Source organism: Schistocerca gregaria, chromosome 1 (genome assembly GCF_023897955.1).
Source record: "Schistocerca gregaria isolate iqSchGreg1 chromosome 1, iqSchGreg1.2, whole genome shotgun sequence".
Lineage (NCBI taxonomy): Eukaryota > Metazoa > Arthropoda > Insecta > Orthoptera > Acrididae > Schistocerca > Schistocerca gregaria.
In genome coordinates this window covers 171,514,465-171,540,203 of record NC_064920.1, presented here as the reverse complement: position 1 = coordinate 171,540,203, position 25,739 = coordinate 171,514,465, and positions in this window count along the sequence as shown.

Here is a 25,739-nt window from a genome sequence, read left to right as displayed (position 1 = left end):
TAAACATGTATAAGTTAAATTGACACTAGTAACCAAAAGCTATGAAGCACTTGAGGAAAATAGTCAAATTCATAGGACTTAAAAGGGTTTCATGACATAATTATGACCAGTTTCATTCTTCGAGAAAATTCTGTAATATCTTACTAAGGTAAATTGATGTAGAATCGTACTGAGTTCAAAAAATCCATATTCAGATGTTTGTATCAGCATTCGTTTCCTCTCTCTCTCTCTCTCTCTCTCTCTCTCTCTCTCTCTCTCTCTCTCTCCATCTCACTCTTTCTCTCTCTCTCTTCCTCTCGTTTGAGATTGATTTAGCTAATAGACAGACTGATGGACTGATGCAGAAAGAGAGTTTCTCCTGGAAGCTACATTTACTGTAGATGTTCATATCATGTATCATTAACCGCATTCAGTAAACTTAATGCTTCATTTAACATCAATTTTTCAAACATGGATCGTTAACTACCACAACAAATAAATTTTACATCTTTGGTACCCTCATATATCGAGTGTCGAAATATGTAGGCATCTTTGAAATATTATACACTAGGACCGAACAGGTCAGGTTATCACAATTTTTTCTTTTTTTTTAATTTTTTGAAGCGTCAGTGAATACAGTTTGCCCCTATCGTTTGTGCATGTCGTAATATGTATCTTTGGCTACGCTCCCTAAAATTTTGAAGTCATAATAGTACTTGGCTTATAGAAGAAAAACTTTCTACTTGATTAAGTTAATCTAGCCCCAACTCCGTTTAGATGCGACGGATGTGGTCTTGATCGTCTCAGGTACTCTACTTCGGGAAAAAAATTACACCATACAACACAATTAAAGGGTCACTTTGAAAAAAAACCGCATTTATCTCCCATTGCGACACAGAAGCTTGAAATCTGCTTCAAATGCGCATGCAGCCCTCCTATTTATTGGTGCAAAAGCGTGGCGCATTGCAACGTCGCCCTCAGGCTTGGCGATGCTTCAGACCGCCAGATGTCGACACATGCATAAACACAGATCCCTGCCCAGAAGTTCACGTGATGTGAGAGATTGGTTAACGATGTGACACTGGCACCAAACTTCACCACAATTCTGCCCAACGCCAGTGTAGACGTCACACACCATGGGATGGTGGTCACAGCCCCTCTTACCTTCATTTCACCTCTTCTTTTGAGGCATTTGTGATGGAGCTCTAAACAGCGATAACCAACGCTGAAATGACGCGATTTCCTTATAGACGGTCGAGGAAAACGTTTCAGTAGCGCTGTGTCTACCATTAGGCTGGACTAGTACGCCGCCAAAATTTTAGGGAAGACAAAGCGCGGAAAGGATTACTTACTAATGAAACAGCAAAAAAATTCAGGAAAAGAGGAGAAAAAATGGAAAAGAAGACATACTTAAACACTGAAATATTGTCAAAAGCATAGTGATATGTTGCTTAAGTCATTACTTACTTTGATGAAAGTAAATATATTGCCTCCAACTAATTCTAAAATAAAGCAGCCACTACTGAGTACGAAGACGAAATCGCTTAGATCACTGCACTACCGATTCGACTAATAAAAGTTATAGAACTCTTAAGAGAAAATGCAAACAATGTGTCATTTATTAATTTAATCGAGAGAGAATGGATGCTGAAAAAGGTGAGATTCGTACTTCATATTATTTCAATTAAAACGGAAGAGAAATAACACCGTGATTACTCAGCTGACCTAGCTCGATGCTTCGGCATTTTTCCCATTCGTGTGGGGTCTAAATTAAAGGAAAAAATCATTCACATCAAGAGATATCTCCACACCTTTATTAGTCCATTTTTTCGCCATTAAATAAAATAACAAATTGATGCCAAATATGTTTACACTGATATATTCAGTTGAGTTTCAGCTAAAAGTGTTCAGCACATTATTAATATTTCCGTCGGAAAAGTTCAAAAATTGATGATGAAAAATAAGAAATTGCGGACTTCTGTTATCCTCTATCAGTTATAAAGACATTGTGGGAAAAGTATTAAAAATGAAGACGTTTGGTTGCCTTAGTTTAACGATTAAAAGTATAGCAGGAGATTTGGATTGTTGTGAGGGATTGGTGAAGTCGGAGGAGGGTGGGGTGGACGGAAGGGGGGGGGGGTGATATCGGGGAGACCGATGGCCTATTGCAGTAAAAAAGAGTAGGCGTCGTTTTTCTATTCTCGCGTAGGGCGGCAAAACGTCTAGTAGCGGTCGTACTTTTCAGGCACATCGCCTCTCAGATTCATAGCGTAAAGTTCTCTGGGGATGACCAGAAGACGTCAATGACACCACTCCTTTCATTGGGGGTTCATTTACACATATTTAGCGGTTAAAAACGACGGTTTGTTACACATTGTCCATCAGGACTTCGATCTAGACACTGCTGATAACTACCAGACAGTTCAGCTCTTCTCTAACGACATAATGGAGCTTTGGAAAGTAGTGCGACAGCGATTTTACTCTGGTATGTATGGTGGAGTCGTTATTCAAACCCATTCGACGGAATTTGAGCGTAATCCCAAGCATCAAAGAGTGTTTATGCTTTTTCAGGCCTCTTGTTTCACGCCTTCCTCTGCCCTCTCCCTCCAGTTCGGCAAAACCACTGGTGCCACTCGAGCACCTTTATTCAGACATTTTCATGTATGTACAAAGACAGTCAGTCAGTGACAGTAGTGGCCAGAATGGTGGACATCCCTTTCAATATCCATTAGATCCCGCAAATTGCCATGTGTACTATTTCACCTCCATAGCCCCGTGCTGGTCGCCCCCACCCCCCTGCGGGTTCGAGGATAAGAATAGGCCCACGGTATTCCTGCCTGTCGTAAGAGGCGACTAAAAGGAGTCTCCTACGTTTCGGTCTTAACGTGATGATCCCCTAAGGCGTTTGACCACTACCTTTCAAAATTTTCCGTTAATGCTAACCATTTTGGGAAGGACACCTTAGGTGGTGCATTGTATATCCATCTTGCCCTAAGATCTGACACAATCGATGTTGTCATGGAGTTGGCCTTACACTCAGCTTCTGGCCACATCAGCTGCAGTGTGTTCCAGCTAGCATACATGCCCTCCAGTATGCACTTCCATCTTCGCCCTCATGACACATATGGATATGAGATACCCGACATCCTGCACGGTAGCCAGTCCGTTGTGGTGGTGTCGTCATGTACCATCTCGGTGGTAGCCCCCTGACTACACAGGGATCGCACTGCTGATGCCTGAGCTGCTACCTCCTCATGTATGCCGAGGAGTAGATGCCTATTCTCTGGGGCATCAGGACTCCCTGCAAAGGCCATTCGGTCAGGTGGTCTTTGCTGCGGCTGGGTGGGGCCCATAGGGAGAGCCCCTGGTCGAAGTGTGTGGCAGCAAGGCAGATGAGCCGCAATGAAGCGTGGTACATCATCTCTCGCTGGTGGGCCTCCACCAGCAGTCTCTAAGCGATCGAGGTCTAACCTCAATGGCAAGAAATATGATCTGAGATCAGTTCCCTCCCTGGTCACTCCGCAGGAGGAATGTATGGCTAAAGACAGCAGTGGGGATTATTCACCTCAGTACCTTGTCTGTACGCGGGTTTGATGGTGAATCTTTTATGCCAACCAAGCCTCATTTTACTGTGGAACATTTAGAGGACAAGTTCGGGGAAGTGGAGGGCTTGTCCAAAATGCGCTCTATGTCAGTACTCATCAAATCACTATCGTCTGCCCAGTCACGGAGGTTGCTCACTTGTTACAAGTTGGGGGATGTTTCAGTTAGAATCACACCCCATAATAGTCTCTTCCACAGGGTTCTTCTTCTGCAGTCCAATGATGGACTACGTGCCAACCTGGAGCGACGAGTGGTTCACTTAGTCCGGCATGTCCATCGGGGTCCTAGGGATAATCAGGTAGCCACCGGGACCTTCATCTTGCCCTTCCAGGGTGATGTCCTACTTGAAAAGGCTAAGGTGATGGTTTACCATTGTGATGTGAAGCCATATATCCCTCCCCGATGCGGAGTTTTAAATGCTGGAAGTTCGGCCACATGTCACTTCGCTGTACTTTCGGCATCACGTGTCGAGATTGTGGACGTCCTTCCCATCCCAATACTCCATGTGCTCCGCCTCATATCTGTGTTAACTGCGGAGAACACCATTCCCCTGCTGACCGGACTGTAGGAAGATAATGGAATACAAGACCCTGGACCGCCTGACCTACCAGGAGGCTAGGCGGAAATATGAGCAGCTACATCTGTGCCAATGCTATCAACTTATGCCGCTACTGCAACACCGATACGATCCTCTCCCCTGTCGCCACGTATTCTCAGCTATGTTAGAATCCACTGGACCCTTTAGTTGTGGGGGGGCCCTTCACTCTCAGTTGTTCCTGTTCCATCTACTTCAGGAACAATAACACCCCACCCATCGGCGACATTAGTTTCCTCTTCCCAGCTGGAGAAGCGTGAGTCTTCTTCGTCTACTCTCGCCAGGTTGGGGTGCTTGGGACCATTCCATCCCAGGCTTTGCTCAGCCAGAGCCACCAAAGGCATAGCGCGCAAAGCAGTCAAAGAAAAAGGCTCCCAAGCATCCTGACATTCCGGTGGCTCCTGTCCCACCACAACCTTCCAACTCTGCGTCTGAGGATGAAGTGGAGATCCTGGCGTCCGCTGACGACCTGGATCTCGCCAGTCCCTCAGACGCGATGGATAGCTGTTGCACAGGTAGTGACTCAGTAGCAGCAGCGGCCCAGGAGGCGTAATATGCCTCCCCCGTACCTTCACGCATTTCTCAGCCATGGACAATATCATCCTCCAGTGGAAATGCAGCGGTGTCTTACACCATCTATCTCAGCTCCACCAAATTATCAGCCTTCACACTTTCCACTGCATTGCTCTGCAGGAAACTTGGTTTCCGGCAATGCGAACCCCCGCCCTCCATGTCTATCGGGGTTATTATAAGAACCAGGCAGCTTATAAAAGGGTGTCTGGCGACGTCTGCATATATGTCCTGAACTCTCTTCACAGCAAGTCTGTACCTCTACAAACAGCTTTAGAGGCTGTCGCTGTTCGGCTGTGGACGCCATAGGCTGGTACCATCTGCAGTCTTGACCTTGCAGCAGATGGTGATGTCGCCCAGCATGTCCTGGCTGCCAAGATATCCCAGTTGCCACCACCTTTCTTGTTACTAGGCGACTTCAACGCCCATAATCCTCTGCGGGATGGGTCAGTGACAACAGGCCGAGGTGCCACCATTTCCCCCCAGGGGCTCAGCATTCATTTGCTGGGTACGGGCTTGGCGACACCGGGGTTCCTGAGCTGGGGACTGGTAAGCGCCGCCAGTCCCCTGTCACCGTAAGCTCTGGGCATACTTCAACGACCACTATGCGGTGCGGCGGTGGAATGTTGTGTGTCTCAGGGAGTGGGGATATTGGCTTGGCCGCCCGGATCGCGAGGATGGAATAAACCTCTATTATCAACCCCTCAATCTCAAGGTGTCCTGCGCGCCGATGAGATGCATGGCTGTTGAGGTGGAACAGTCATTAGCGGGGAACCTCTGGGGAACCTGCAGTACCTCAGTTGTATAAGGCTTGCCTAGGCACGCACGGCTCTGCCTTGGTGGACTTCTAGTTCCCTAGCTGCTCGTGGGACCGAGATGGATCCTTCGAAATCCTATTTTCCTCCTCCCAGCGGAAAGGGTGGGCCTCGGGAGGGTTCTAACACCCAGTCTCTGAAGAGGGCTCGTGCAGTCAGCCCCCCTGATTGCAGCACATCTTTGACAAGTGAAGTCTTTAGTAACAGGATGCATTCTGGTGCTCAGAATGTGTTTCTCATTGTGAAACGGTAGGAGGGTAGTTTCGAGAAGGTTTCGCCCTTCTATATACAAAAGGGATTGGGGGGCATCTGTGGCTCCTTGAAATCGGTGAAGCGTTTACGTAATGGGACCTTGCTAGTGGAAACTTCCACTTCCCAGCAAGCAACTAACCTCCAATCTGCTAAATGTCTTGGAGAGTATGCCATAGACACTGAATTGCACAGCACCTTGAACTACAGCAAAGGTGTTGTGACATGCCGGGATCTAGTTGACATTCCCAAGGACGATCTGCAACGTGAGTGGGCTCCGGAAGGTATCGTTGATGTCCAACACATGGCAATCTCGTCAAATCCGACTCCTTTATTCTGACCTTCAATAGCACAAAACTTCCTGAACATGTTAAAGCTGGCTTCCTTAGCCTATGTGTGAGGCCTTATTTCCCGACCCCAATGCGCTGTTTTAAATGCCAGCGTTTTGGGCATACCACCTTAGGATGCAAAGGCGAAGCGACTTGTGGCAGCTGTGGTAAGGCTGATCATGAAGGAGTTGGTTGCTCGTCTCCGGCTAAATGTATTAATTGCTCTGGGAACCACCCTGTTTGGATTAGGGACTGCCGAATATTTTTAGAGGAACGCAAAGTCCAGGAAATCAAAACAACCAAGCGAATCCCCTATGTTGAGGCAAAGAAGATGTATAAGTCGATGCAACCTCCCACATTTGGTACATCTTTCGCATCCCTGGTTCTGAAGCGTACTCCAAAAGTCGATGCCTCAACGCAGACCGAGGTGGTGAGTGTTGGCACTAACACCTGCAGCCCCCGGAAGAGGCCACCTGTGCCTTGGTGGAGTGCCGCCTGCGGCTCTGCCATCACGACCAGGCGTGCAGCTCTGCGTCGGTTCAAGTCTCGGCCGACTGCTGAGAATCTTGCAATATTTCGGGTGGCGAGGGCAAGGTGTCGCCGCATTATTCGTGAGAGCAAGAAGAGGTCATGGCAACAGTTCCTGAACACCATTAATCGTTCCACCAAAAGTTCCATTGTGTGGGAGACCATCAGGAGAATTTCTGGCAGAGGAGGGAGGTGTCCCATAGCTGCTGTAATGAATAACGGCACTCTCCACACGGATCCGCGAGACATTGCCCAGACTATGGCAGCGTATTTTGCCACAGTTACTGCAACAACCAGTCAGGTTCCAGGGCGTCGGGGTACTTTCCTGACGCGTGGCGTGAGGCAGTTTTAATCCCTTTTTTAAAACCTGGGAAAGACCGCACGAGCCCGAGTAACTACCGTAGTGTTGCCCTCACTAGTTGCATAGGGAAGACCTTGGAGCGGATGGTCAACCGCCGCCTTGTCTGGATGTTAGAATCCCGGCAACTCCTTAGTCGCTTTCAGTGTGGGTTCAGGAAGTTTCGTTCCACCTTCGATAACCTGGCCCTACTGGAGGCGGCTATAGAACAAGCTTTCCTACGCCGTCATCACCTTCTAGGTGTATTTTTTGACATTGAGAAGGCCTACGATACCACTTGGAGGCGTCTCATCCTGGAGCAACTTCACGATTGGGGTTTTCGGGGTTGTCTTCCTCTTTTTCTTCAGTCTTTCCTCTCGCCACGATATTTTAGATACCGAATTGGTGACGTCCTGTCTGATCGCTTTGAGCAGGAGAACGGTTTCCCTCAGGGTAGCGTTTTAAATGTGACTCTCTTTGCCATCGCTATTAATAGCATTACGTCCGTAGTGAAAAGTCCTGTCCAGTGTTCTTTGTTTGTGGATGATTTCTCTTTGCTTTGCTCTTCTTCAAGCCTTGCAACGACAACTCGTCAGTTGCAACTTACGATTAGACCTTGGGATGACTGGGCGCGGAAGAGTGGTTTTAAGTTTTCCACCGAGAAGTCTGTATGTCTTCTTTTTAACCGTTCTCAATCGATTTTACCCTTTCCTGGGTTGCGGATGAGGGACACTATTCTCACTTTTAAAGACACGGTGAGGTTCCTGGGGCTCATTTTTGACTCGAAGCTCACGTGGTTACCTCATCTTAAAGACCTGAAAAGTCGGTCGCTTAAGGCTTTAAGTGTTTTAAAATGTCTTAGCCACAGTACATGGGGAGCTGACAGGACTTGTCTGCTCCAGTTTTACAGGGCGTTTGTGCGATCTCGGCTCGATAATGGGTGCACGGTGTATGGGTCTGGGAGGCCTTCTTACTTAAAGATGTTGGACGTTGTGCACCATGAAGGGATTCGATTGGCCACTGGGGCATTCCGAACAAGCACCATACCAAACCTGTGTGCAGAGGCTGGTGAACCGCCACTTCATATGCGGCGACGGCTACTTACAGTGCGCCAGGCGTATAAAACTTTGTCCACACCATACACCCCTGCATACCCTGCCATTGCTCAGCCTCCTCTGGCACAGTTATTTCATAACCGGCAACGTGCGACGCAGCTCTATGGGATTTACGCACAGGACTGCCTCGCTGCGATGTCTATTGCTGGTCTTGGTGTTTTGCGTCGCGGTTGGAGCAGATCCCCCCCTTGGCTCCTCCGGAGACCCAAACTTATTTTAGATTTGACTAATCTGAAGAAAGATCGCACACCAGATTTTACATTCCAATGTCTGTTTTTTTAACATTTGAGATGTGCATCATGGTTTCACTGTCGTGTACACTGATGGCTCCAAACAGGAGAATTTCCTTGGCTGTTCTGTAGTGTTCCCTGAGTAAAGTTACCCGGATTCGCCTCCCTGCTGAATATACCGTTTTCGCAGCGGAGCTCCAAGCGATCCTAAAGGCACTGGAGCAGATGAATCGTGTATGGGGCGATCGATTTCTTCTCTGCTCCGATTCTCTTAGTGCCTTACAATCACTGCAGAACCTGTATCCGACTGAGGCGATGGTCCAGCTGATACATGACCAACTGTACTTGCTCCAACGGCGGGGTACAGAAGTACCCTTCTGCTGGGTGCCTGGTCATGTTGGCATCTGGGGCAATGAACAGGCCGATCGGGCTGCCAAGGAGGCCTGCAGAGGGCAGGGTGTGGTCCAGTGTCCTATTCCCTTGCAGTCAGTCATCGCTGCACTTCACAGGAAGTGCATGGAGTTGTGGGAGGACGAATGGCTGGCGGTGACGGCCAATAAACTGCGGTTGATAAAGTCAACCACTCGGCCGTGGCGTTCCTCCTGCAAGTTGCTCAGGCGGGAGGAGGTGGCCCTCACACGTCTTCGGAGAGGCCACTGCCCTCTCACACATAGCTTTTTATTACGGCGGGAGGACCCACCGTTTTGTGATGCTTGTGGTGTGCACATCTCTGTCCGGCACATTTTAACAGACTGCATTTTGTAACGTGATGCACGGGCAGAAGCACAAGTTGCTGGGGATCTGCCTTCTGTTTTAGCTAATGATGAGACGTGTGTGTCTAGGGTTTTTAAGTTTTGTCATGTGTCTGGACTCTGGCCTAAAATTTCCTTACGGTCAGCCAACCACTTCCATCTGCTACATTGTTTTCGCTTCTTCTATCATTTTCTTCCTGTGTTGTCCATGTTTTACTGCTGACGCTCTGCTTCATCCCACGCTTTAGTGTGGGTGAGCATATGTTTTTCGACGATTATTACCCATGTTTTCTGTTCCGTTGTATATTCCTGTTCTGGGATTTTTCTGGACACCCGTCTCACTAAGTTACTGAACGGGCGCGGAAGACCTTGTTGTCGTGCGCCCAAAACCTCTCTACTACTACTACTACTACTACTACTTCTACGCTTCGTGGATGGGGTCTTCGGGGCCACTGCCGATTTTCATCCGAAATTTTCTGTCAGATCGAAGCTTCCACGTTCAAGTCGCAGCCTGCCATAGTTCGTCCCGAGTTCAGGAGAATGGGGTACCACAGGGATCTCTCCTAAGTGTCTGCTTGTTTTTAATTGCAAGTAACGTGCTCGCTGTGGCGGTAGGAACGTCTGTCTCAGCGTCCTTGTACGCTGACGACTTCTGCCTTTACTATAGCTGTATTGGCATTACCGCGACTGAACGTCAGTTACAGGGCGCTATCCGCAAGGCGCAGTCTTGGGTTGTGGCGCATGGCTTCCACTTTTCGGCAGCCAAGACCTACGTTATGCATTTCTGCCGGCGACACACTGTTCACCTGAAGCCGCAGCTTTATCATTACAGTGAACTTCTTGCTGTGGTGGAGACACATAGATTTTTGGGAGCGGTTTTTGATGCGAGGCTGACTTGGCTGCCTCATATTCGGCAGCTTAAACAGATGTGTTGGCGGCATCTAAATGCTCTACGGTGCTAGAGCCACACCGGCTGGGGCGCCACCGTTCTGCTCTCTTACGGATTTACCAGGCGTTAATGCGGTCTCGTCTGGATTATGGGAGCCTAGCTTATGGTTCATTATCCACTTCGGCGTTGTGGGTGCTGGACCCAAGCCTTCACAGTGGGATACGCCTTGTGACTGTTGCTTTCCAGACTATGGTTGCACCGTGTATGGGTCAGCAAGGCCTTCGTATCGGAAGATTCTTGACGCAGTACACCATGAGAGTATCAGCTGGCCACTGGTACCTTCCATACCAGTCCCATGCCCAGCCTGTGTGCTGAGGCAGCGAACCGCCGCTCGCCATCCGGCGGAAACTCCACATGGAGCGTACCCTACTGTTGCCCGACCGCCTATGGAACGTCTCTTTTCCATTTGTCCCAGGGCAACGAGACCATTTCGGATTCGTGCCAAGCATTTGCTTGAGTCCCTTGGAGAGGATCGTGTGGCCCCCCAACGACAAGGTTTTACTCGTCTGCCTTCATGGTTACTCCAGAGGCCCAGCGTCCTTTTAGACTTGTCGGAATACCAGAGGAGCTGCACTCCAGGGGGCAACAAACTGGCTGATGTGGCTTCCAAAGATGCATGTTCCCTCCCTCACGTTGTTGAATGTGCCGTCCACCTCCATGCTGTAACCTCCCTTTTGCGTTTTCGAGTTATGCATCAATGGGAAGAGGAGTGGCTGGCAGTTTCTGACAATAAGCTGCGTCTGGTAAAGGCCACTACACGACCATGGCGTACGTCCTACCAGTCATACAGGCGGGATGAGGTTCTCCTCACTCGCCTCCGCATTGGGCACAGTCCCTTAACGCATAGTTCTTTACTCTGGCGGGAGGACCCCCCAATCTGCAGTGCTTGTGGCGTCCAGATTACTATCCGCCACATTTTACTTGACTGTCTTTTATTCTCTGACTAGAGGGCGGTGGTTTCTTTGCCACCGGATTTGCCCTCTATTTTGCAAGACGACGCAGCGACTGTGGTTAAGGTCTTACGGTTTTGTGTCCTGTCCAATCTGTTGTGTCGGATTTTTGGGAGAGGGTTTTAATGTGCTGCTGGGTGACTGGCTCACCCAGGTTTTAGGTAAGAGGTCCGCCAGTCACGATTACGTCCTTGTTTCCCTTCGGTATCTGCTCTCTTTTCCTTGTGTTTCCTTTCCTTTTTTAGTGTGTTTCTTCTCCTCTTGTTTTGCCTCTGTATGTGAGCATTTGGAACTCCGTCAGGCCTGTGTCTTTTAGCCGTTCTCCTTGTTCGGTGTCCGTCTTCGTCCCTTCACCGCATGTTTTCCTGTTTCTATGCGTATGGGCGCTGATGACCACGCTGCTTAGCGCCCGTAAACCTCAAACACACACACACACTTGACTGTCTTTTATTCTCTGACCAGAGGGCGATCGTTTCTTTGCCACCGGATTTGCCCTCTATTTTGCAAGATGACGCAACGACTGTGGTTAAGGTCTTACGGTTTTGTATCCTCTCCAATTTGTTGCCTCGGTATCTGTTCTCTTTTCCTTGTGTTTCCTTTCCTTTTTAGTGTGTTTCTTCTCCTCTTGTTTTGCCTCTGTATGTGAGCATTTGGAACTGCGTCAGGCCTGTGTCTTTTAGCCGTTCTCCTTGTTCGGTGTCCGTCTTCGTCCCTTCACTGCATGCATTCATGTTTTTATGTGCTTGGGCGCTGATGACCACGATGTTTAGAGCCCGTAAACCTCAAACACACACACCTCGTGCCCTAGAGTATATTCGCGCCTGCTCATGTGAGTCCTTCGTTATCTGTAGCGACTTGGTTGCGGCGCGGCAGTGGAATGTTGTGTGTCTCAGGGAGTGGGGATCTTGGCTTGGCGGCCCGGATGTCGAGGATGGAATAAACAAACCTCTATAAACAACCCCTCAATCTCAAGGTATGCTTACCCCAGGGGCTCAGCATTCACTTCTTGAGTACAGGCTTGGCGACTGCGGGGTCCTGAGCTGGGGACTGGTCTGCGCCGCCAGTCTCCTGTCACCTTAACCCCCGGACATGCTTCAGCGACCACCGTACGGCGCGGCGGTGAAATGTTGTGTGCCGCGGGGAATGGTAATCTTGGCTTGACTGCCTGGATTGCGAGGAATGCCAACCTCTATAAAAACCCCTCAATCTTTCAGTATGCTCCGCGCCTAGAAGATGCATGGCTGTTGGGGTGGAACAGTCTCAAGCGGGCAACCTCTGGGGCACCTGCCGCGCCCCAGTTGTATAAGGCTTACTCAGGCACGCGGGGCTCTATCTGAGCGGACTTTTAGTTCCCTAGCTGCTCGTGGGACCGCAATGGACCCTTCGACCTCTACATTTCCCCCTACCAGTGGCTTGGGTGGGCCGCTGGTAGGAAAACACACCCAATCGAAAAAGCGGCTACGCGCTGCGAGTCCTCCAGCGCCTGGTGTTGCTAGAGATTTAACAGAATGTAGTAACGGAGCACATGCAGATAATCAGAATGTGTTTTTGATTATTAAAAGGAAGGAGGGTAGCTTTGAGAGGGTTTCTCCCTTTTACATCCACAAGGGTCTTGAGGGAATTGCAGGAACACTGAAATCTGTAAAGCGACTGCGCAATGGGACTCTGTTAGTTGAAACTTCTAGTTCCCGTCAAGTCGCTGCCCTTCGGAAAGCAAATTGTCTAGGAGAGTACGCTGTCGAGACCGAGCTCCACTCCACTTTGAATCATAGTAAGGGTGTTGTGACGTGTAGGGACTTGGTGGATATCCCCATAGACGTGCTAAAATCTGAGTGGGCTGACGAAGGAATTGTTGACGTGCAGCACATTATGAAACGAGTCAATGGGGACCTCGTCAAATCTGACTTGTTTATTCTCACGTTCAGTTGCCCAAGACTCCCGGAGCATGTTAAAGCGGGGTTCTTACATTTGCCCGTACGGCCATATTTCCCCAACCCAATGCGGTGTTTTAAATGTCAGCGCTTTGGGCATACTACGTTGGGGTGCAATGGGATAGCCACGTGTGGTAAATGTGGTCAGCCTGCCCATGACGGAGCCGATTGTTCATCGCCTGTGAAGTGCGTGAATTGCTCTGGGAGTCACCCTGTCTGGAGCCGGATCTGCCCCATCTATCTCGAAGAGCGGAAGGTACAGGAGATTAAAACATCTAAGCGCATCCCCTATAGTGAGGCCAAGAAGATCTTTAAGGCCATGCAACCTTCTGTGTTTCAAACATCTTTCGCTTCCGCTCTCAAAAAACTGGTACAACTGGCCACTGTTGCTACACAAACGGAGGTAGCTAGTGTTAGCACTAAAACCTGCGCTTGCCAGTGCACTTGTGCTGCTGCGGTTGTTTTGCAATCTGCGGCTCTCCCCGCTACATCGGACAAGGCCGTGGTTGCTGACATTGAGGTACTTCCAGCCTCCCCCCATATGGCGCCTTCTGCCCAGGCAAGTCAACTTCCAACTGTTGACAAGGCTCTGCATTCCAAGCCCCCAAAGAAAAAGCCTCAGAAGATGAAGGTTTTGCCACCTGAGGAGACTAGTCAGCGTCGGTCCGATGATGATGCCATCGTACTGTCTGACATCTCCCGTGGGTCGTCATCGGATCTTATGGACATTGATGTCGACCATGGGCGATCTTCTCTCCCCAGGAATAAATCTCTGGCCAGTACAGTCTCTCTTCCAAAGCACAGAGGCAGGGTGAAAGTTTAGCCACCCTGATCACTGGCTCCCATATTACAGTGGAACCTAAATGGTTTCAGGACACATGTGGCCGAATTACAACTCCTTATACGAGAGTGCCCCTTGTGCTTATGTATCCAAGAGACACATTTTCGGGCCACTGATTCTCCTTCTTTACGCGGCTATACCGTATATCGAAAAGATGATCTGACGGGGCAAAGGGCAAAGGGTGGTGTTGCAGTTTTTGTCCGTGACGTGCACCCCTCATCTGAGCTCCCTCTCGTCACCGACTTGCAAACAGTTGCAGTTGACATTCTTGTGGGTCGGAGGCTCACAGTCTGTTCTGTTTATTTACCACCTCCGGATGCGATAGACTCTGAGGCTCTCACGGAACTTATTAGCCAACTCCCTCGGCGATTTCTTCTTCTGGGGGACTTCAACGCTCATAATGTCTTATGGGGCTCTCCGACTATTTGCCCCAGGGGTCGCATTCTGGAAAGCCTCATGATGTCTGAAGAACTGTGCCTCCTCAACTCTGGTGCTCTCACTCATTTCTGTACTGCTTCCGGATCGTCATCGGCTTTTGACCTTTCCTTTTGCTCTCCAGCACTCGCGGATTCTGCTCTGTGGGAGGCTGCTGCTGACCTCCATTCTAGTGACCACTTCCCCCCTCTGGATTCACCTCCAGGATGAGGCTGTGGCATTACCAGTGCCGCCCGGTGGCACCTTTGCAGAGCTGACTGGACACTTTTCAGCCAACTGGCTGTTTTGGAACACCGTGCCAGCGTCCACGAATGGGTAGACCATGTTGCAGCCGTGATCTCTCATGCTGCTGAATTGTCAATCCCACGGTCATCCGGTCATCCCAAGAGGCGTCCTGTCCCTTTGTGGACCCCTGAGTGCCACTCAGCCATCCGCGCCCGCCGTGCAGCACTGCGCCGCTTCAAGTGCCGTCCCTCAGCTGACAATCTTGCGGCCTTTCGGGTGGCAAGGGCCAGAGCGCGGCGAGTGATTAAAGAGAGAAAACGACGGTCATGGCGATCGTTCTTGAATTCGATCTCTCGCTCCACTAGTTCTACGAAAGTATGGGAAGCCATCAGGAGGAAATCCGGGAAACTCAGCCAGCTCCCTGTCATGGCATTGCTGCATCAGGGATGTCTCCTCACGGCGCCGAGAGACATTGCCCAGACACTGGCCATGCATTTTGCGGAATCTACCGCCACTATTAACTGTGATCCAGATTTCTGCCGCTACCGCACTGCCGTCGAGAGGGGTCACTTGGACTTCCGGTCTCTGAATTCTGAACCCTATAACTGCCCCTTCATAATGTGGGAACTGGATTCTGCGCTGTCTGTGGCTCATGATACTGCGCCTGGTCATGATCAAATCCGGTACAGCATGCTGCGGCACCTGTTGCTGCCATCCAAGGAAGTTCTCCTGAACTGTTTCAATATGATATGGTTTTCTGGCACGTACCCTGACTCGTGGAGGGAGGCAATTTTGATTCCCCTCCTCAAACCACGGAAGGACCGAACGCATCCCAGTAGTTATCGGAGTATTGCCTTGACGAGCTGTGTTGGGAAGACGTTGGAACGCATGGTCAACCGCCGCCTGGTTTGGCTGCTCGAGACCAGGCAGCTCCTTAGCCCCTCTCAGTGTGGCTTTCGGAGATGTCGTTCCACTATAGACAACTTGACCCTGCTTGAGGCCGCCATGCAGCAGGCTTTTCTACGTAACCAGCATTGTCTAGCGGTCTTCTTTGACATTAATAAGACGTATGACACTACTTGGCGCCGCCTTATCCTCAATCAACTACTTGAGTGGGGCTTTCGTGGCCGTCTCCCCATCTTCATTCGGTCCTTTCTTTCTCACCGCCTCTTTCGGTATCGGGTTGGTAATGTGCTATCGGATTTGTACGTGCAGGAGAATGGTGTTCCTCAGGGCAGCGTTTTAAGTGTCACCCTCATTGCCGTTGCTATTAACAGTATCACGTCCACTATCCGGAGTCCTGCCCAATGCTCCTTGTTTGTGGACGATTTTGCTGTTTTCTGTTCTTCCTCCAGTCTTGTCAGTGCTAGTCGGCAGTTACAGCTTACGATAAAGCGCTTAGAGGCATGGACTGCAAAGACGGGTTTTACCTTTTCTGCAGACAAATCTGTGTGTGTTCATTTTAATCGTTCTCGGCGTCTTTTTACCTCCCCTGAATTGCGTCTGAGGGACACCGTTCTTCCTTTTAGAGACACTGTGAGGTTCCTGGACCTCACTTTTGATTCCAAGTTGTCGTGGTTGCCTCACCTTAAAGACCTCAAGGTGCGGGCCCTGAAGGCACTAAATATTTTGAAGTGTCTGAGCCATCGGTCCTGGGGAGCAGATCGGGCGCGTCTGCTGCAGTTTTATAGGGCTTTCGTCCGATCGAGTCTTGACTATGCTTGCACCGTGTATGGGTCAGCAAGGCCTTCGTATCTGAAGATCCTTGACGCAGTACACCATGAGGGTATCAGGCTGGCCACTGGTGCCTTCCGTATTTGTCCCATCCCCAGCCTGTGTGCTGATTCAGGGGAACCGCCGCTAGCCATCCGGCGGAAACTCCTCGTGGTGCGACGGGTGTGTCATTTCCTTGCCTGTCCTACCTCCCCTGCGTACCCTACTGTTGCCCGACCGCCTATGGAACGTCTCTTTTCCAGTCGTCCCAGGGCAACAAAACCATTTGGGATTCGTGCCAAGCATTTGCTTGAGTCCCTTGGTGTGGAGCGTGTGGCCCCCCAACGACAAGGTTTTGCTCGCCTGCCTCCCTGGTTGCTCCAGAGGCCCAGCATCCTTTTAGACTTGTCGGAGAACCGGAGGAACTGCACTCCGGCGTTTTTTTTTACCTCCTTATTTTACGATATTTTAAACCATCATCCGGACCATGTACCTGTATTCACAGATGGCTCTAAACAGGGGGACACTGTTGGTTGTGCTGTTGTTTTCCCTGATCGAGTCGTCAAGTTACGGCTTCCTGTGGCGTTTACCATCCTCGATGCCGAATTGTTTGCAATCTTGCGGGCATTGGAGCAGATGAGATGTGTTACCAGTCTTAACTTCCTCATCTTTTCTGACTCCCTGAGTGCCCTTCAGACCATGCAACACTTTTACCCAGCGGATACGGTCGTCCAGAACATCCATGATGCCCTACTCCACCTGCAACGGCAGGGGAAGGAGGTTTCTTTCCGCTGGGTGCCGGGGCACGTGGGTATTAGGGGAAACGAACTGGCGGATGTGGCTGCCAAAGATGCATGTTCCCTCCCTCACGTTGTTGAATGTGCCGTCCTCCTCCATGCTGTAACCTCCCTTTTGCGTTTTCGTGTTATGCATCAATGGGAAGAGGAGTGGTTGGCAGTTTCTGACAATAAGCTGCGTCTGTTAATGGCCACTACACGACCATGGCGTACGTCCTACCAGTCATACAGGCGGGATGAGGTTCTCCTCACTCGCCTCCGCATTGGACACAGTCCCTTCACGCATGGTTTTTTACTCCGGCGGGAGGACCCCCCAATCTGCAGTGCTTGTGGCGTCCAGATTACTGTTCGCCACATTGTACTTGACTGTCTTCTATTCTCTGACCAGAGGGCGGTGGTTTCCTTGCCACCGGATTTGCCCTCTATTTTGCAAGACGACGCAGTGACTGTGGTTAAGGCCTTACGGTTTTGTGTCCTGTCCAATCTGTTGCCTCGGATTTTAGGGAGAAGGTTTTAATGTGCTGCTGGGTGACTGGCTCACCCAGGTTTTAGGTAAGAGGTCCGCCAGTCACGATTACCTCCTTGTTTCCCTTCGGTAACTGTTCTCTTTTCCTTGTGTTTCCTTTCCTTTTTTAGTGTGTTTCTTCTCCTCTTGTGTTGCCTCTGTATGTGCGCATTTGGAACTGCGTCAGGCCTGTGTCTTTTAGCCGTTCTCCTTGTTCGGCGTCCGTCTTCGTCCTTTCACCGCTTGTGTTCCTGTTTCTATGCGTTTGGGCGCTGATGACCACGCTGTTTAGCGCCCGTAAACCTCAAACACACACACACACACACACACTCCAGTGCTGGTAGGTTGGGCATATCTCCTCCCGTTGCCCATCCAGCGCCACATGTCGAGATTGCGGACGCCCCTCTCATGCCGATTCTCCATGTGCGCCTCCGCCTGTCTGTGTCAACTGTGGGGAACACCACTCTCCATGCTCGCTGGACAGCCCTGTTCTTCATAAGGAGCGGAAGATTATGGAATTTAAGACCCTGGACCAGCTTACTTACCGTGAGGCAAAACTGAAATTTGAAAGGTTGCATCCTGTCGCTCTTCAAACTTCTTATGCTGCAGCCACGTTATCGTCGCCCTCGTGGGCGGCAGTTGTCGCCTCATCTATGCCCCCTTCAGTGGGCCCTCGGGGCCGTACATCACTGTCTGCCCCCCTCGTGTCTGGGGGCAAGCCTTCCTCTGTTGCCCCCTTAGGAGTTGGGGGCAAACCCCCTTCTGTCACTCCCCCCACTCGTGCTTCGGGAGTGACATCTGCTCAAAACCAGGTGGCTCGACCCCTCGCCCTCCCCCTCCTTCTCCGCCGGCGTTGTCTCTGCCACCTCCTCTCGCGCGGAAGGGGTCCCTTGGGACCCTCCCTTCTTCCGTTTCTTCTGCTACCCCGCCGGATGTCATCCAGTGGCTGAAGGTTCCTCCACCTGCTGGTCATAGCGCTCCTGCCTCGTCGTCAGCCTGCGACGCTCCTTTAGAGAAACTCTCCCAGCCCTCTAAGTCAAAGGACAGACGCGAGAAGAAGGAACGGAACGTGTCTAAGAAGAAGGACGCTCCGGCAGTTTCAGTAAAGCCTGCTGTCAATAGTTCTGGCTCTGGGGATGAGATGGAGATCCTCGCCTCTGCCGCGGATCTCGCCCTCACGGAACCCTTGGGGGCCTCTCCTATGGACACAGCTGACTCTCCCCCAGTGGCGGCCGTTGACTCTGCGGCGCCGTCTGCCTCTTAGTCGCCTTCACGCCCTCCCAGACCCTTCCTGCTTCCATTCTCCAATGGAATTGCGGCGGTTGTTTCCGCCACCTGCTTGAGCTCCAGATGCTTCTGAGTGTTTGCCCTGATCTCTGCATTGCTCTTCAGGAGACTTGGTTTCCAGCAATGCGGACCCCTACCCTTCGCGGTTATCGGGGATAATATAAGAACCGCGTTGACTGTCAACGAGCTTCAGGTGTAGTTTGCCTCTTTGTTCACCACTGTGTCTGCAGCTCGCCAGTACCCCTTCTTACGCCTTCAGAGGCAGTCGCTGTCAAAATTGAGCTCTCGCCGGCTATTACTGTTTGCTCTGTTTACGTTCCTCCATATGGGCAGCTCCCCTGACATGTCTTGACTGCGCTGCTGGCTCAACTCCCGCCGCCATTGCTGCTTCTGGGCGATTTCAATGCCCAAAACCCTCTATGGGGTGGGACTGTCTCCGATGCCCGCGGTTGCGCTGTGGAGCATGTGTTGGCTCAGCTCGACATTAGCCTCTAGAACACCGGTGCTCCCACGCATTTTATTGTGGCCCATGGCTCCTTCTCGGCCATCGATCTCCCTCTTTGCAGCCCCGGACTTGTCCCATCCCTTCACTGGAGAGTGCATCCTGACCTGTGTGGTAGTGACCATTTTCCCATCTATTTATCACTGCCCCAGTGTCATTCTTCTGGGCGCCTGCCCCGCTGGGCTCTCAACAGGGTTGACTGGCCGGCTTTTAATTCCGCTGCGACCATTGATTCTCCACCACAGGGTGGCATTGACGAGGTAGTCCGTGTCTTGGCCTCGTCAATTATTTCTGCGGCCGAGACTGCCATCGCCCGCTCTTCTGGACTCCCTCGGAGGAGGGCTGTCGTCTGGTGGTCGCTGGAGATTGCTGAGGCTATTCGCGACCCTAGGTGGGCTCTCCAGCGTCATAAGCGGCACCCGTCTCTGGAGACCCTCATCGCCTTTATGAAGCTCCGGGCCTTGGCCCGTCGTCTTATTGCACGGCGTAAGCAGGAGTGCTGGGAGAGGTACGTTTCATCCTTGGGCTCCCGTATCTCCCCATCACTCGTGTGCTCCCGCATCCCGCGGATTTATGGATACCACACCCCTAAGGGTGTCCCTGGAATCTCCCTGGACAGCGCTGTCTGCATGGACGCAGCCACCATTGCTGACCACCTTGCCACGCACTTTGCTACGAGCTCTGCGACTGCAACTTACCCTCCAGCCTTTCGCTCTGTAAAGGTGCGCGCCGAGCGGACGCCGTTATCATTCCACACACGTCGTTCTGAAAAATACAATGCTCCTTTCAGCGAGAGGTAATTCCTCGCTGCCCTCGCCGATTCCCCCCTGTGGGTTCGGGGGTAAGAATAGGCCCACGGTATTCCTGCCTGTCGTAAGAGGCGACTAAAAGGAGTCTCAAACGTTTCGGCCTTATGTGATGGTCCCCTACCGGGTTTGACCTCCATCTTCTAAATTCTTCCGAAGAGCGAGCTGATTGGGGAAGGGCGCCCTACAAGGTGCAATGTGTCCATCGCTCATTACCATCTCTAGCTTGGTTTGTCGTCGTCGCATAGCTGTCCCGCCCACTCACCATCTCTAGGGCGTGGCTTTGTTCTTGGGTGCGGTTTTTGCAGTCTGCTCTGCTGTGTCGCTTTATGCGCCAATGACGATCATGGGCTACATTTCACCTGAAATCCAGCATGGTAGCCAGTCCGTTGTGGTGGGGCCGCCATGTACCCTGTCGGTTGTAGCCCCCTGACAACACAGGGATCGCTCTACTGATGCCTGCGCCGTTAACTCCCCGCGTATGCCAAGGAGTAGATGCCTGTCTCCTTGGGGCATCGGGACTCCCGGCAATGGCCATCCCGCCAGGTGGTCGTTGCTGAGGCTGGGTGGCGCCCGTGGGGAGGGCCCTTGGTCGGAGTAGGTGGCATCAGGGCGGATGACCCGCGATGAAGCGTGGTACATCATCTCTTGCTGGCGGCCAGCCGCCAGCAGTCTCTAAGCGTTCTCGGCCTCAATACAACGCTCAGGCATATGATCCACAATCGTTCCCCTCCCTGGCCACACCATGGGAGGAACGAAAGGCTACGGTTGGCAGCGAACCTTATTCACCTCGCTATTTAGTCTGTACACGAGTCGATGGGGAATCGTTTATGGCGACCAAGCCTCAGTTTTTTGTCGAGCACTTGGAGGACAAGTTTGGGGAGGTGGAGGGCTTGTCCAAAATGCGCTCTGGGGCAGTATTGATCAAAACGGCATCCTCTGCACAGTCACGGCGGTTACTCGCTTGTGACAAGTTGGGGGATGTTTCCGTCACGATCACACCCCATAAGAGTCTCAACATGGTCCAGGGCATTATATTCCATAGGGACCTACTCTTGCAGTCAGACGACGAGCTACGCGCCAATTTAGAACGGCGGGGTGTTCACTTCGTCCGGCGCGTCCATCGGGGTCCGAGGGATAATCAGGTAGCCACCGGTGCCTTCATCTTGGCCTTCGAGGGTGACGTCCTCCCCGAAAAGGTCAAGGTGATGGTCTACCGATGTGATGTGAAGCCCTACATCCCTCCCCCGATGAGGTGTTTCAAATGCTGGAAGTTCGGCCACATGTCATCTCGGTGTACTTCCAGCATGACATGCAGAGATTGTGGACGCCCTTCACATCCTAATACTGCATGTGCGCCGCCTCCCATCTGTGTGAACTGCGGCGAACACCATTCCCCTTGCTCGCCAGACTGCAAGGTTCTACTGAAAGAACGAAGGATCATGGAATATAAGGCCCTGGACCGCATGACCTATACTGAGGCTAAGCGGAAATACGAGAGGCTACATCCTGTGGCTCTGACCAGCTCCTATGCCACCGCTGCCAAAACAGTAGTTTTGTCATCTGCTGCACCGATTCCACTGAACACTCTGAGCCGGAATACTACACCTGCCCCCTTGATGGTGGGGGGCACTTCCCCATCTGTTGCTCCTGCACCACCTACCTCAGGAGCAACGACCCCCCAACCATCGGGGACACAAGTCCCCAACTCTAAGCCGGAGAAGCGTCCGACTTCTTCGGCGACTCTCTCTCGCAAGGGATCCCTCGGGTCCCTCCCTTCCCAGGTTTCCACCTCTGGGAAGGGTGACGTCAGCCAATGGCTGAAAAGCAGGCCAGCGGCTGGTCGCAGGGCTTCCCGCTCCTCCTCCGTCCCGGAGACTGACTCGGTGGAGCCCTCCCAGCCAGTAAAGCCCAAGGAGCAGAGAGAGAAGACGAAGAAGAAGAAGGCCTCTAAGGCCAAGGAACGCGCGGTGGCATCCACCCCACCGCTCCATACAGGCTCTGCGTCTGAGGATGAGGTGGAGATCCTGGCGTCCGCTGAGGACCTGGATCTCGCCATACCCTCAGACGCCAAGGACGCCGATTGTACTGGTCCTCGATCGGTGACAGCAGGTGACCCAGTGACGTGATCTGCCTCCTCGGTCCCTTCACGCCTATTTCGCCCATGGACGAAGTGATTCTCCAGTGGAACTGCAGCGGTTTTTTCCACCACCTTGCTGAGCTCCGCCAACTCGTCAGCAGTCACCCTTTCTTCTGCATTGCCCTCCAGGAAACGTGGTTTCCGGCAATGCGGACCTCTGCCCTACGAGGGTATCGGGGTTATTATAAGAACCGGGCAGCTTATGAGAGGGTGTCTGGTGGAGTCTGCGTCTACGTCCTTAACTCTATCCACAGCGAGTGTGTGCCTCTTCATACACCCTTAGAGGCTGTCACTGTAAGGATGTGGACGCCTCAGCCTATTACTGTCTGCAGTTTGTACCTTCCGCCGGATGGTGATGTCTCTCGTCATGTGTTGGCTGCATTGATAGGACAACTGCCACCTCCCTTTGTGTTGCTGGGCGACTTTAACGCCCATAACCCCTTGTGGGGTAGCGCCGCGATTACTGGCCGGGGCAGAGATGTCGAGACTCTTCTGTCACAGCTTGACCTCTGCCTTTTAAACACGGGAGAGGCGACCCACTTTAGTGCGGTCCATGGCTCGTTTTCGGCCATTGACCTTTCTATTTGCAGCCCCGGCCTTTCACCATCCATCCACTGGAGGGTCCATGACGACTTATGTGGTAGTGACCATTTCCCCATCTTTCTGTCACTGCCACAGCGTCACTCTTCTGAACGCCCCTCCAGATGGGCTCTGAATAAGGCTGATTGGGACTTATTTACATCTGTCGCAGTGATCGCACCTCCTTCCACTGATCCGATTGATGCGGTGGTTCAGTCGGTCACCACCAGCATCGTTTCTGCGGCGGCATCTGCGATTCCCTGTCCATCCGGGTCACCTCGGCGGAGGACTGTGCCGTGGTGGTCGCCCGAGATCGCAGAGGCGATTCGAGATCGCCGGCGGGCTCTTCAGCGCCATAAGCGGCACCCGTCGTTGGAGACCCTCATTGCTTTTAAACAGTTCCGCGCCCGAGCCCGACGCCTTATTCGCCAACGGAAGCAGGAGTGCTGGGAACGTTATGTTTCCACCATTGGCGTCCGTACCTCTGCATTGGAGGTTTGGGCCAAGATTCGGCGACTCCAAGGCTATCGGCCACCTGTCTCTGTCCCTGGGCTTTCGCTGAATGGAGCAGTGTGCACCGACTCCGACACGATTGCGGACCGGTTAGCAGAGCATTTTGCTCAGTGTTCCGCGTCAACGAACTACCCGTTGGCCTTCCGCTCCCGGAAAGAGCGGTTGGAAAGTCGGAGGCTTTCCTTTCACACGCGCCATGCGGAGTCGTACAATGCTCCTTTCAGCGAATGGGAATTCCAGAGCGCACTTTCTGCTTGCCCTGATACGGCTCCTGGACCAGACCGCATTCACAGCCAGATGCTGAAACACCTCTCAGTGCCTTGCCAGCGACGCCTCCTAGATCTTTTCAATCGCGTCTGGGTCGAGGGTGTTTTCCCGTCTCAATGGCGGGAAAGCATAGTCCTCCCCGTATTGAAACCTGGCAAGAACCCGCTGGAGGTGGACAGCTATCGCCCCATAAGCCTCACCAACGTTCCTTGCAAGTTGCTGGAACGTATGGTGAGCCGGAGGTTGAGTTGGCTCCTCGAGTCTCGGGGCCTTCTGGCTCCGTCTCAGGGTGGGTTCCGTAAAGGCCGCTCTGCCGTCGATAATCTGGTCTCCCTGGAGTCTGCCATCCGTACAGCCTTTGCGCGCCGCCAACATCTGGTTGCCGTCTTCTTCGACATGCGGAAGGCATACGATACGACTTGGCGCCATCACATCCTGGCCACACTTCATGGGTGGGGCCTTAGGGGCCCGCTCCCGATTTTTATTCAGAATTTTCTTTCGTATCGTTCCTTCCGCGTGCAAGTAGCTGCGTCGCATAGTTCCTCCCGGGTCCAGGAGAACGGGGTCCCACAGGGGTCTGTCCTCAGTGTGTCCCTGTTTTTAATTGCCATCAATGGGCTCGTTGAGGCGGTGGGGTCGTCCGTCGCGGCTTCTTTATATGCGGACGACTTCTGCCTATATTACAGCTCCAGTGGCATCGCCGCTGCTGAACGGCAGCTGCAAGGTGCCATCCGCAAGGCGTAGTCATGGGCTGTGGCGCACGGCTTCCAGTTTTCGGCCGCGAAGACCTGCGTTATGCATTTCTGCCGGCGTCGCACGGTTCACCCTGAGCCGCGCCTTTACCTTGACGGTGAACCTCTTGCTGTGGTCGCGACGCATCGGTTCTTGGGACTGGTGTTCGATACCCGGTTGACTTGGCTGCCCCATATTAGGCAGCTGAAGCAAACATGCTGGCGGCACTTAAACGCTCTCCGTTGCTTAAGCCACACCTGGTGGGGTGCCGACCGGTCCACCCTCCTCCACCTATATCAAGCGCTGATCCAGTCCCGCCTTGATTATGGGTGTGTGGCGTACGGTTCTGCCTCGCCTTCAGCATTGCGATTGCTGGATCCCATACACCACTGCGGGATCCGCCTCGCCACGGGAGCGTTCCGGACAACCCCCTGTCGACAGCATACTTGTGGAGGCTGGTGTCCCTCCATTGCGGTTCCGGCGTGACCGCCTTCTGGCCGCCTATGCCGCGCACGTTTATAGCATGCCAGGGCATCCCAACTACCGTCTCCTGTTCCCGCGCTCGATCGTCCATGTTCCAGACAGGCGGCCCCGGTCAGGGTGTCCCATTGCGGTTCGCCTCCGGGACCTTCTCCGTGGCCTTGACTTTTTTCCTCTGCCGCCTGTTTTCCGGGCCAATCTCCGTCTGCCCCCGTGGAGTGTGCCCCGACCGTGCCTTCGGCTCGACTTGGCACAGGGTCCGAAGGTCTCAGTGCCTCCGAAGGCCCTCCGCCGCCGCTTTCTTTCCATCCTGGCCGAGTTTCCGAACGCGGCGGTGGCTTACACCGACGGTTCGGTGGTCTCTGGTCACACTGGTTACGCTCTCACTCTACAGGATTATTGTGAGCAACGGTCATTGGCAGCTGGCTCCAGTGTATACACTGCCGAGTTGGTTGCCATCTATCGTGCCCTAGAGTTTCTCCGCTCCCGCTCAGGTGAGTCCTTTGTCATCTGTAGTGACTCCCTGAGAGGTTTACGAGCTCTTGACCAGTGTTTCCCTCGTTCCCATCTGGTGATGGCCATCCAGGAGTCCCTCCATACTCTCGTCCGTTGCGGCCGCTCTGTCACCTTTGTTTGGTCCCCGGGTCACGTCGGCATCCCGGGTAACGAGCGGGTTGACGAACTGGCGAAACAGGCGGTCAGTTCCCCGGCCATGGAGATCGGTCTTTTAGAGAGTGACGTCCGATCCGTATTGCGGCAGAAGGTCCTTGCTGCTTGGCGTGATGAGTGGCGCACCCTGCCCTCTCCCAACAAACTTCGGGCAGTCAAGGAGACAACCAGTGTGTGGCGCTCCTCCATGCGGGGGTCTCGCAAGGACGCTGTCGTCCTCTGCCGGCTCCGCATAGGACATACCCGGCTCACGCACGCGTATCTCTTGTGCCGTGACGACCCGCCTCTCTGTCGCTGCGGATTGGCCCTGACCGTG